Genomic DNA, 12,965 nt, shown 5'->3' with positions numbered 1-12,965 from the left:
AGATTTATAAGCAAAAAGAAAAGAAAAGCTTGTCTCTTGGACTCTAGGCATCTTTGACATAATTTTAAAAATACACTATTAGAAAAAGCATGTGTGTAAATCACACCCTTAACCCTTTAGGTGCAGCTACAGGAACTTTTTTAATAGCCTCCAGGGATATTTTGTGTTTGTGCATTTTTTAAAAAATATGCATTCTTGTATCAAATGAAAAACAACAATAACTGATATTATCCATTAAGGTGTGTGCTGGGCATGAAATGAACTCCAGTGTGGGCCTGTATCTTTTCAGTGTAGGTGGTTCACTCCAGCCCTAGGCACTGAATTTAATGTCACTCCAGGCATGAAAGGAAGGTTTTACTTAGAGAGCAAGGCATATCATTTAATGCTATTACTTTTAAAATCTCAGTCAGTTTCTGCTCAATTCTAATTTTGGACCCCGTCATTTTGATTAGTTGCCAATAAATGCTTTTTAATTAAAATTATATTTAACAGTCACATGCGTCAGTGAGGCTGTGCACTGACAGTGATGGAAGTGGGTGGATAGCACAATAGAATGTGACAAGAGAAGTGGATCCACGAAGGAAAGGAGACTACTGAATTCCAAGATAGAGACAGCAATCAAGGGAACAAGAGAGAAGGGGAAAATGAGACTTATAGTTTAGGAGCTCAGATTAAGAATTAGTGTGTATGGAATACATGTTTAGGTTTCTTCCGTTATGGATTATTCAGATTTCACTTCTTTTTCCTGCTACTCTACAATACAAAATGTGTTCCCTGCCTTCCAACTCCCCCTCTCCTCCTCCTCCATTTTGACAAGCTTTAACCAAAAGAAAATGTCAAATTCAGCCATGGAAGTACTCTCAGAAACCACATTTTAAATGTCCGTATATGAATATCACAGTTGCCAACTTTCACGTGGTAAATAAGCACCCCGACTTTCACAATAAACCAAAAATCAGGCTAATCCCATTTCAAAACAAGGCCAAAACAAGCCAATCCCTAAGAACCCCAACACTCTCTATGTGACTAGATCCCCCCGCCGTTCAGTCTGGGACTGTGGTGGGCCCGCTGTGCACCCCTGACTCTCTTCCCCCCTTGCCCCTACTTGCAGGGAGCCAATCAAAAAAAAGCACCAGTCCCTGATTAAGCAGTGTGCACTTGGTGCATTTTTACAGGGCCCCCTTTTCAGGGGGAAAAAACAAACACCACTGCCATACACACACACACACACACACACACACACAACCAACTTGGGGCAAAGAAGGGGGGGGGGTCCCATCTGCACACTGTGGCGAGAGCCAAAGGGGCAGAGCAGGGAGCCAGGCCAATCTGCAGGGCAGGAAATGCTGCAGGGTAAGTGCGAGGTAGGTTTACTGTACAGCACATACCCCTAGGGCCTCCCACTCCCCTCCATGGGCAGGGAAGATGGGGGAGCTGTCAACTGCCATAGTGCACAGGGCCCCAAAATTCTTTAATTCAGCCCAGAATAGCACATACATTTGAAGAAATCTCCCAGTACTGAGTGTGCCTTATAGCTGTTCTCAAGAGTTCAGAATAGGGCACTGTTAGCTACATGGTCCCAGAGAACCACAGTTGTCTCAGTGAGAGGCTGTTCGTGGTGCAGCTGTTGAGGGCCTGGAATTGTCAGCCTAAGGAAGATGCAAGCTTGTGAAGGGTGAAGAGCACTGATATGATGTGGTCTTTGCAGCTTTCCCTGTGAAGGAGGCAGGTTTCTATGTTCTGCCGAAATCTGATGTTCCAGGTTATTTCCACTTTTAGCTCCAGACCTTTTCTAAAGTCAGAAAAAAACTTTAGAAAAGGTATAAAAAAGGTCTGCTCACTTTATTGTTATCATACCTCCACTGGGAAGCCAGCAGCACTTCAGTACGAAGCAGGGTAAATTAAAACCACAAGAAAGAAATCGCAAATAATCAGTTTCTTAAATGCAGTTCCAGAAGGAAATATTAATTGCCAAATTGACCCAGCAAAACTCCGTTTGTTCAGAATAAGCTGAGAATCTCTGGTTTTACGTTTCTCTCTGCTTTAAGTATTCTGCATCTATCGGGCAGCTTATATTTTATTGAACAGCTATCCACAGCGTTGATGGAAATATTACGTAGCTCTTAGGCCCATCCTTCCCAGAACTGCTTGTTGAAACTGGCAACTGTTTCATAAATACCTGATACTTTAAAAGACAATGCAAGCTAAATGTGATAAGTATTGATGGCAATCTAAAAATGCTTCCATAATGTACTTTACCTTCCTATTATAGCATGTTAATATTGGATTTTTTTCCCTCTAAAGACTAAGGGCTTGTCTACACTACTGCTTAAGTTGATGTAACATACATCACTCAGGGATGTGGAAAAAACACCCTCCCTCCCCTGAGTGATGTAAGTTACATTTACTTAAAACGGTTTCTACACCGCGGTATGAGTGTGGGAGACGCTCTCCTGCTGACACAGCTTCTGCCTCTCGTTGAGGTGGAGTAATTATGTCGATGGGAAAGCGCTCTCCCGTCGACATAGCACATCTTCACCACAGGCACTGCAATCGGCGCTGCTGCAGCATGGTAGTGAAGATCAGCCCCAACTCCCAAAAATTAGAGTAATTAATAATACTTTGGACTTCACTGGCACCCTTCACCCCAGGACCTCAAGGAATTTGCCGTCACTAACATGGAGCTTATCTTCACTCAGAGGTAGTCCCAAATTCAGCAGTCAGTGGCCAGCAGTTGGTATAGCTGCACTGGTCCTGGCACCTAATTGTAGCTAATGGAAGTACTCTGGATTTTCTCTGGGGTAACAGAGCAGAAGCTGTCTCAGTGTGTATGGCTGTAATCAGCATACATTTACAACGGCATAAGGGTTGGGGTATTTTTAATTGCTAATAGGGTTTAATATTCATTAACCTGTTGTTTACAAATGCTTGAATCTCTTATGCCTTGTACCGCAGAAGGACAGAAACTCTGGCGACAGAAACAATATGGTAGTTAATTTGCATTCTGCTCTTCCCTTAAAATACAGTCAGAATGTTTTATAGCAGTATTATTTGTAAGTACACTCAGTAAGGTCTGTTGACTTCAGCTATTTGTGTATAATTAGTTAGACACATTTGATTGCCATCAGCTAAGCAAGAGAAGGTGTTTTATTGCTCATATTCAGTGTAGTGGGTTTATTTCTTACTTCCACCACTAAACTGCTGCTTGAATAAAAACGAATCTCAGCTGAACTTTTCCCTTCTGATTTTAATAACCGTTCAGAAAAATGAAGATTGTCTGTGATCTTACAGTATGAAAAGCTTTTATCTGAAATTATCATATCAATATTTTATCATTAATAGAATTGTATATTCTCTTCCAGTAGTTTTCCCAGGGGTGTTTTTCAGAACATTAGAGTTATCACTGAAAGTTCTACATTTCTCTAAAAATAAACCAGTATTTTATGAGGCAACGTCTTTACCAATCTTTGAGATTCAGAGGGCCAAATTCAGTCCTTGGGTAGATGCATGCAACTCCCACTAACTACTGAAGAACTTTAGTGCACAGACTAATGTAGTCAAGAGTTCATTCTAAATGTGGATTTCTTCATTTTGTAAGTTAGGAGAACAAAGGGCTGCTGTAATGTCTGATGACTAGAGTAACCACATGTACTATTCAGATTATTAATATGTCACTCGATAAATCAGCTGGTTGAGAAGTTTCTATTAATATATTTAAATTTGCTGTTTTTGAGTACTTAACTTCAGCAAGCTATTCACAGGCCAATATTAGAGTAAGGTGAATTGGAGAATGTTAGATGTAACATTCATAATTTACAAATGGTAATAAAAGACTAAAATTTATCACTGTCAGATGGTCTGACATATCCAGATCTCACCCCGCACCCCCCAAAAAAGTTTTTTTTTCATTGAGTTCATAGGTTTTGTGTCTTTTTGATACCAGTCTTTATCAACTGTGCAATAGTTATCTAACTGGCTGATAGGATGCGAATGAGATTGTTCTTTAACACAGTTGGATCAAATTAATATCTTCTCATTAATCATAGAAATGTCAGGCTACAAGGAGGCAGGACCAAGTAAACCTAGAGCATCCCTGACAGGTCCAACCTATTCTTAAAAACCTTCAGTGTTGGGGATTTCACAACCTACTTTGGAAGCCTATTCTAGATCTTAACAACACTTGTAATTAGAAATGGGAAAAATGAAATGGGAAGCTATGTGAGACATGTTCATGAGCCCTGACCATTAGAAGTAAGGAAAAAATATTTTGCCTGAAGCACTGTTTCTAGGATCCGAAATATGTGGGGAGAAAAGCAATCAGAAAAGCCAGCCATAATGTAAGTTAACAAAAGCTTCTGTTGATTTTATTTTCCTGATTCCATCTCTGTTTTACTAAATCAACAACATAAGAGAAGATCCAGGCCTTAGAATGGAATTTGATATGTGGAAGATAGGAATGGAATGTCCTCTTAGCAGAGCATTATTCGTAAGATGAAAATACATAGTTTCTGGGGCGAGCCCTTGAGAGAGCCTAAAGAATGGAGTGGCACACAAACACATTCATTTCTGAAAGCTACTTCTTTCTACCTACATTTTACAGTCCGTTCAGGGATTATCAATAGACAATACAATATGTATGGCTGAGAGCATCAAAAAATAAATGGCCAGTTCCCCAGGTATGCTTGACCTCTACTTGGCCCTTTGGGGTCTGTTCTGCCAGCCCTGAGTCACCAGAGCACATTTCACTCTGGCTGCATAACTTATTAGTTATCAGGATCCAGAACCAGGTTGCATAGAGCCATCAAATGGAATAACCAGCTCTTCCTCCCTGCAAGAATGGCATAAAGGAAGAATGAGCAGGGACTGAGATTCTGATCCAAAGATTTTAATCTTGTTGACAAATGAATTTTGGAAGCGTATTTCATGTTGAGAAGGTATAACAGCTGATAATAGCATGCATGGATATATCACATGCATTGGTGGATGTTGAGATGAGCTCCATTCAAAACCTCTTTTATGAAAAGACAAGAAAGGAACAAAAATTGTACCATGTACCGTAGCAAATCTATTACCCCAATTCTGTTGAATTTAATTCTATGTTTCAAATCTCTTCATGATTTTGGAAAATCATTATTTGAAATGTCAACCAGCAGAAAAGAAAGAGAGGGTAACACAGGCCTAACTCATACTATTTGTGTTTACTTCTGAAAAATATGATAGTCAAACAAGATAGAAACACAGGTGTGTCTTGTGGCACCTCTGAGAGGAGAGACAAACACCTACAAGATCTCTATCAAGCGTTCTTACAACTACAATACCCACCTGCTGAATTGAAGAAACAAATTGACCGAGCCAGAAGAGTACCCAGAAGTTACCTACTACAGGACAGGCCCAACAAAGAAAATAACAGAACGCCACTAGCCATCACCTTCAGCCCCCAACTAAAACGTCTCCAATGCATCGTCAAGGATCTACAACCTATCCTGAAGGACGACTCATCACTCTCACAGATCTTGGGAGACAGGCAAGTCCTTGCTTACAGAAAGCCCCACAACCTGAAGCAAATACTTACCAGCAACCACACACCACACAACAAAAACACTAACCCAGGAACATATCCTTGCAACAAAGCCCGTTGCCAACTGTGTCCACATATCTATTCGGGGACACCATCATAGGGCCTAATCACATCAGCCACACTATCAGAGGCTCGTTCACCTGCACATCTACCAATGTGATATATGCCAGCAATGCCCCTCTGTCATGTACATTGGCCAAACTGAACAGTCTGTACGTAAAAGAATAAATGGACACAAATCAGATGTCAAGAATTATAACATTCATAAACCAGCCGGAGAACACTTCAGTCTCTTTGGTCACTCGATTACAGACCTAAAAGTGGCAATTCTTCAATAAAAAAACTTCAGAAACAGGCTCCAGTGAGGGACTGTTGAATTGGAATTAATTTGCAAACTGGATACAATTAACTTGGGCTTGAATAAAGACTGGGAGTGGATGTGTCATTACACAAAGTAAAACTATTTCCCCATGTTTATTCCCTCTTTCCTCCCCCCCCCCCCCCCCCCCCCCCCCCCCCCCCGCCACGGTTCCTCAGACGTTCTTGTCAACTGCTGGAAATGGCCCACCTTGATTATCACTACAACAGGTTTCCCTCGCCCCCCGCTCTCCTGTTGGTAATAGCTCACCTTACCTGATCACTCTTGTTACAGTCTGTATGGTAACACCCATTGTTTCGTGTTCTCTGTGTACGTAAAATCTCCCCACTGTGTTTTCCACTGCATGCATCCGATGAAGTGAGCTGTAGCTCACAAAAGCTTATGCTCAAATAAATTTGTTCGTCTCTAAGATGCCACAAGTCCTCCTTTTCTTTTTGCGGATACAGACTAACACAGCTGCTACTCTGAAACCTGACAGACGTTTCTGATTTTTTTGTTGCTTAGAGAATTTGTTTGCTTTGAGATTGAATAAGTACGCAGCTTGGCTTCAGAATTACTCCTTAAGCGTGATGTTTAATATTAATTCCAATTCAGGTGATTTAATGATAGAGCCTTGAGCTTGATTAGCTGTGATGGTAAATGAACTATAGACAGGCTTCCGTGTCAGTGTGGCTTACAAAGCTTAAATGCTGCTGGAAGTAGTTATATGCTTCATTTAGGAGATATGCAGGTTAGGTTGCTTGGTTTTCCTTTGTGTTATCAGTACCAATAAATATTTGGGATGTATGAAGAAATGAATCTATTACTCCAGTAGTGAAGATGATGATCACCTTGGGTATGTCTATACTGCAATTAGACACCCGCGGCTGGCCCATGGCAGCTGACTTAGGCTTGTAGGGCTTGGGCTAAGGGCCTGTTTGATTGTGATGTAGACATTCGGGCTGGAGCCCAGGCTGTAGGGGCCTGTAAGGTGGGAGGGTCCCAGAGCTCGGCTGCAGCGCTAGCCCCGCTGTCTACAACACCATTAAACTGCCCTTAGGCCAAGTCCTGTGAGCCCAAGTCAGCTGGCAAAAGCCAGCCCCAGGTTTTTAATTGCAGTGTAGACATACCTTTTGTGAGAAGCTGAAAGCAATGCTAAATAGTTGTAAGGAAAATTAATTAAGGATGGGCAAATTATTTGGTGAGACTATGGAAGGCAAAGGTCAGAATGTGTTTGTGAAATGGATAAGCACATTGTCTGATGTACTCTGCTAAAAATGTGGCACAAGACTCATGCGATCATAATGTCCCTAGGGGCTTTTGAGACTGTATCATTGCGTCACTTTGAATTGTGACCATTAACAGCCCAACACATTAAGCTCCTCTTTAAAAGCCAATATATGCGTTTAAAACATTACTGTACATGTGCTTGAAGTGAAATGACTGCAACTTCTATGAATAGAAAAAGGGACCAAAATAATTTCTCAACCATCCTTTGACATGTGTGGCAAATTGCTGGCACGATTATGATGGGTCCTGCATTTCCTCTTCTTGGGGGATGGGGGTTCAGGGCGCAGTTTCCTGCCCCTGAACTAGGGGATCGACTGCTAGGACCTCACCCCTAGGCAGATCAGCACGGCCTCCAAAACCACCCAGTGGGATCTTGTCCCCAGAAGGTTTCATACTACATCAAAGCCCCCCCCGACAGAACTCACCCACAGAAGGACCAGCATCTCTCTGGAAACTCCCAAGCAAGATCGCATCCCTAAAACAGCTAGTATCGCTGCCTCCAAAATTTTCCTTCCTAAAAGGACAAGTACTTCCCTAAAATCTGTAAGGGAAGACACTTCCTTCGTTCCGGAGATCACGCCTCAAGGTCCGGCCAAACGGAGTACTCAACACAGGGAGGAAAATAGGCAACAGGATAATCCTACAGCAATTTTCCAGCCTTAGCCTGTGGTGCTTGAGCAACCAGAGGAGCAGCTGTCCACGGTGAGGGCCACCACACCATGGCAAGCCACTTGGATAGAGGAGTTGGCGAGGACAGCCTTCTTTGATGACTTTGACCTCCTTGTAGACAGATGCACTAAATACCTGTCTGCAGAAATCGTATCTAGGAGGAAGGGAACTCAGGAGAACGCACCGACTGCTCACAGAACTCCTGTGTGGAGACATCACCACCACCGGAGAGAATCCAGGAGAAGGAACATCAGTCGCCGCTACAACCCAGCAGCAGCTTTTAGGATCCAGATGCTCTACCGGTCAAACCGCCCTAAGGATACGAGAGAGATCCTCGTTGGGCTCTCATCTTACTGTGCAACCCCATCCGAGAGACTGTTCTCGTACTTCAAGGGTGTGTTTGACCATGTAGCTCAGAACAACATTCCTAATCCTCAATTACAATTACTGAGGGACAATCTCCACTCATTGATTATTTTGCTTTCCACAACCAACTCTCTGTACAACTCTTCATGAGTGATGTACCCGAATATTTGGATTCTAATATCTAAACTGTATTGTTAATTTTATTCACCTAAATTTGGGTTATTGCTCTTTATGTACTCTATGTCTTATATGTCTTTTAAAAACAAACTCTGTATTTGTGGATAATCTAAGCACTATACCCAGATGTACAGACAAGCTTTTCTCAACCTATGTTTTACATAATTTTTTTAACATTAGCTTTAATAAAAATTTTAAATCTCTCCTTGGTCTAATTTCTGATATGTCCTCTATCGAAATGATTCTCCTACAAAGAGGGGTTCACTAAATCATAAAATAGGTCTTTTCCAACTGTAGGTACCATTATGTTACTGTACTTATATTTGGAAACTTCAAATATATGTAACAAACAATCAGCACAGTTCTGCATTTTGTTTGCTGCAAAGAAATTCATCTTTGAACTGCTGTATATAGTTTTATTTTTTTTGAAAGAGGGAATTTGCAGCCACCCACAACCAAGATGTATTATTTATGCAATTCCACAAATGAATATAGCACTTTACAAAGCAAATAGGAAATGCATAAGAACTGTAAGACTCAGTGAGTTTATACTATGTAGGCCAGATCATCTAGGTTGCAGAACACATTCCTGAGTGTTACCGAGCACCTTCAACTCCCATTTACAATTGGAAGTAGAAGTACTTAACGATTTTCTGGACAGACATAAATCGGGCAACAGTTCTGACCCAAGAGGGTATGGAGATAGCACTGATAAGTAGATACACTTATGAATGATTACATGGAACAAGTGGGTTTGAAGGAGGTGAAAGTTATATCCAAGGGCAATGGGTGCAAAGAAAACAACTAACAAGACATGGGAGCTCCTTGCTACATGATGGAGCAATGAGAAAAGGAAGCACAAAACTGAGGGCTAGTCAACACTAGAAAATTGGGTTGGCATAATTATATTCCTTGGGAGTATGAAAAATCTACATCCCGAGTGGCGTAGTTAAGCTGACCTAAGTACTCATGTAGGCAGCACTAGGTCGACAGAAGAAATCGTCCATCACCCTAGCTACCACATCTCAGGGAGGTAGATTACCTACGCTGATTGGAGAACTATTCCCGTCAGTGTGGGTAGTGTCTACCCTGAAGTGCAGCTGCACCAGAGCTGTTGTAGCATTTTAAGAGTAGACAAAGCCCTAAGAGTGGAGAAAAAGGATAAAGGGGGCAGTAACAACAGAGGATTCAGAGGAGTTTAAGGCGCTGAAAGGTGAAAAATAGGAAATGAAACCAGCAGTGCTGGATTAAGAGGAGCTTTAACTTGATGCAGTAGAAGTCAGGAAGCCAAATTAAAATAGATTGCTATAGCAATAGCAAATGTCTCAAAAGCTTCTTTTACAAGAGACATACAGTCAAAAATAATAATTAATGCTCTAGTGCTCCCTTGTCAGGAATTTTCTTCATTAAAACTTTGTGGTTTCTTTTAAATTTTGAATAAGTCACCTGCTTATAATTTTCATTTACAAGAGTGAAATGAAACCGCTTGGCCAAACCCCCAGTGTATCAACCAAATCCAGTTCTTGGACTTTGCAATGAAAAATATGATTGTTATAAATGGCATTAAGACAGTAAGGTGGGTGGAGAGGCTCTGCAAATTTGCGAAGTTCAGTTTCTCTTCAGTTTGCTTCATATGCTTGGCTGACCAGTGATCCTAAGAATTCTGAACATTCTTGTCATGAAGGCAACTGCTTGTATCTAATCAGATACTTCACTGACAGTGGAGAGGTTGTCACTGACAAATGAAGAGGTTGACATAGAGGGCTTTTAAAACCTGTGTGAAAGTAAATCAATCACTGAAGTTTCATCAGTTATTGTGCAGAAATTTTTTGTCTGATGTTCGAGCAGGCATGTGGTGACATGCTTGCAGGAACGATGAAGGGTCACAGAAGGCAGAAGTACATGTGGGATGAAATCCTGGACTCACTGATTTCAATGCGGCCAAGATTTTTCCCTTAGTATCACAAGGGCTCCATCTTTTCTGATTTTGTCTAGATCACACTAGTCCCAGAGAAAGATTGTGTCTCTCAAAAACTTACTCTGATTTCAGAAAATGATTCTGCATATAAAAACAATAGTATAACTACAGTTTTAAGGGACTATATAGAGAGGTTGGAATTTCATCCTTATTCCTCCTCGGAAGCTATAATATGTGTAATAAACTATTCTCAAAGAAAATTTGGAAGATTAATATATATCATTGTCAACCAGTTTATACTATTCAGATGATCACAGAAGGACTGAATCTACTCCCTCTCACAATAGGTGAATGCCAGGGTAAATTCACTGGCAACACATTAATAACTTAATACATCCTTCTCTCTCCCCCCCACACCCTTTGTGGGAGTCAGATGCTGGAGGTTGTCATATATCAGTAGCCCTATATAGGGTTGGTTTTGTTTTTCTCCAAGGATAGTATGTGGAATTGTTTTTAGGTGTGGATTGTGAGGATTTATAGTAGATACAATGGACACGGGTAGTGCCATATACAATGCCAAATCTCAGAGATATTGCTAGTTAGAGCTGGTTGGAAAATGTCCTTCAGAACGTTTCTTTAGTTAAAGCTCTCCTAAATAGCACTGAGGCCACTGGGGTTGTTCAGCATATGCCAACTCAGGACTTCTCTTCACCAGCTGTGTAGTTTCTGCCCAGCCAGTGGCACACCTTGCTGCTTTTCAGTTGTGTTCTGTTAGTTGCATTTGGGCCTCCGATATGTCCAAAAAATCGTTTACACCTGTAGTCTCAGTTCACCCTTTGAAAGCAGTGCCTCTGCAGGTGCAAAGAACTCTGTTCCTGTCTGAGAACTAAAGGCTAGAGCTGGTTGACAATTTTTTGGTAGGAAAATTGTGATTTGTCAAAACCAGAACTTTTAATGGAAACTTTTATTGTTTTTGTCGGGAAAGTTTCTCAGGTCCAGCATGACATTTCTGCAAAAGAGCGAGCACGTGCACCCTCACCTGGGGTATGGGAGACCAGGTTCAAGTCTCTGATCTGCCTGATTCAGAGCATGAACTTGAACCTGCGTCTCCCGTATCCCAGGTGAGTGCCCAAAACACCAGGCAGTAGAGTCTTTCTCTCCATCCACCCCCCCCCCCCCCCCCAGAATAATTTATTTATACAAAGTGGATCAGCTCTAACTGGAGAGGTCGGGAAGCTTTCCATCCCAGATAGCTAAGCAGAAACACTGGAAGCCTTTGGAATGCAGGAATGGCAAAGCTAGAGATCCAGTTGGGTTGCTGTCCTGGGTAGGCTCATGGGAGAGAGGAAGCTGGATATGTTAGGGGAAGGGTTTCTAACGCCTGTGCTCTTGGGGCCTGCCTTGGTATGGAGAATTTCTCAGAGACTGTATGCTGTGTGCAATCCAGCAAGCTCACAGATGGTTCTGATGAGCTGCTTTTTGAGATACAGTGGGGCTTGAACAAAACAATTTAACTCCAAGCTCACTAAGATTTCCAGATGCCTTCCAAATCAAAGCACACACAGAACAATATACATGCATGTCTGTATGCCTCTGGTCTCCAAAGGGTTGTTTCTCAGGTCCTTACACTTTGATTTATCTAGGTTATAACAAACTACTGCTCAAACGCAGGCTCACCGTTGCATACTGACTTTTGCTGCTTTCTCCAGCATTTTTCACCGTCTGCTAAGAGCATGATCCTGGCTTTAATCCACATAATCTACTGCTATGGCATTTTTTTCTTAACTTTTCCTTTTTCCACTGAATTTTCAAAGAGAAAAATAAGTGTAGCATAGCACAGGTAAAAGTCAAGTTGAAAGGCTTTCCTGAAACATATCACCCAATACCACCACATCATCAACAGTCTTTCACACAGGGTCACATTCAAAATAAAACCCAGTGTGTATAGCCAAGGTTCTGTCTCAGAAAGTCGTGCTTCTAATAATTACCTGTGGAGAAAAGAGCAGGTAGCTTAGTTATTATATATAAACAACTCCATCTTCTTAGAAGTTTTCTTTCACTGTGTTAAGTGCTATGGCATTAAGTCCGTGAATCCCATTGACTTTAGTAGAAGTCACACATCTGAAAACCCCATGTAGCACTTTGTCAATTGTGCTTCGCATGGAAACATCTATACGTTTTCTCTGAAGCTAGCTCTTAGTGTCTCAGAAAGGTTTGCGAGTAAATTTCCAAGGAGTTACACCCAGGGTTGTAAAGGCCAGAGAAAGCCTGATTCTGCTCAGCGTCACGCCTGGTGGAGTCATTTACACCTGTGCAAAGTAGGTGTAAAACAATAGCAAATCAGAGTGGTTGTTTTTACACCTTCTTTGTATAGGTATTGATAACACAAAGTTCAAGACTGTTAAGAATCAGACCCTAAAATTCTACCAGACTGTCAGTTTACTAGCAAATAAGACTAATAATGAGTAAGGTTTTGGCTAAGAGGTTATACTTTTGTGACATAGTTTAAAACCATTAAGCTTAACTGGACATAAGTATTATTGTTATTAAAAAGTAACAGGTTTTTGAAAGTAATATTTGTATGCCCTGGTTGAAGGCCATAGTATTCT

General features: G+C 41.4%; 1 protein-coding gene across 15 annotated transcripts in view; it reads left to right on the top strand.

The window, feature by feature from the left end:
* STXBP4 (syntaxin binding protein 4) overlaps window positions 1-12,965 on the top strand; it is a 143,919-nt gene that overhangs the window by 93,932 nt on the left and 37,022 nt on the right. The window lies entirely within an intron of this gene.

The sequence above is a fragment of the Chelonia mydas genome, chromosome 14 (genome assembly GCF_015237465.2).
Source record: "Chelonia mydas isolate rCheMyd1 chromosome 14, rCheMyd1.pri.v2, whole genome shotgun sequence".
Taxonomy (NCBI): Eukaryota; Metazoa; Chordata; order Testudines; family Cheloniidae; genus Chelonia; species Chelonia mydas.
This window is presented reverse-complemented; position numbering and strand designations above follow the sequence as displayed.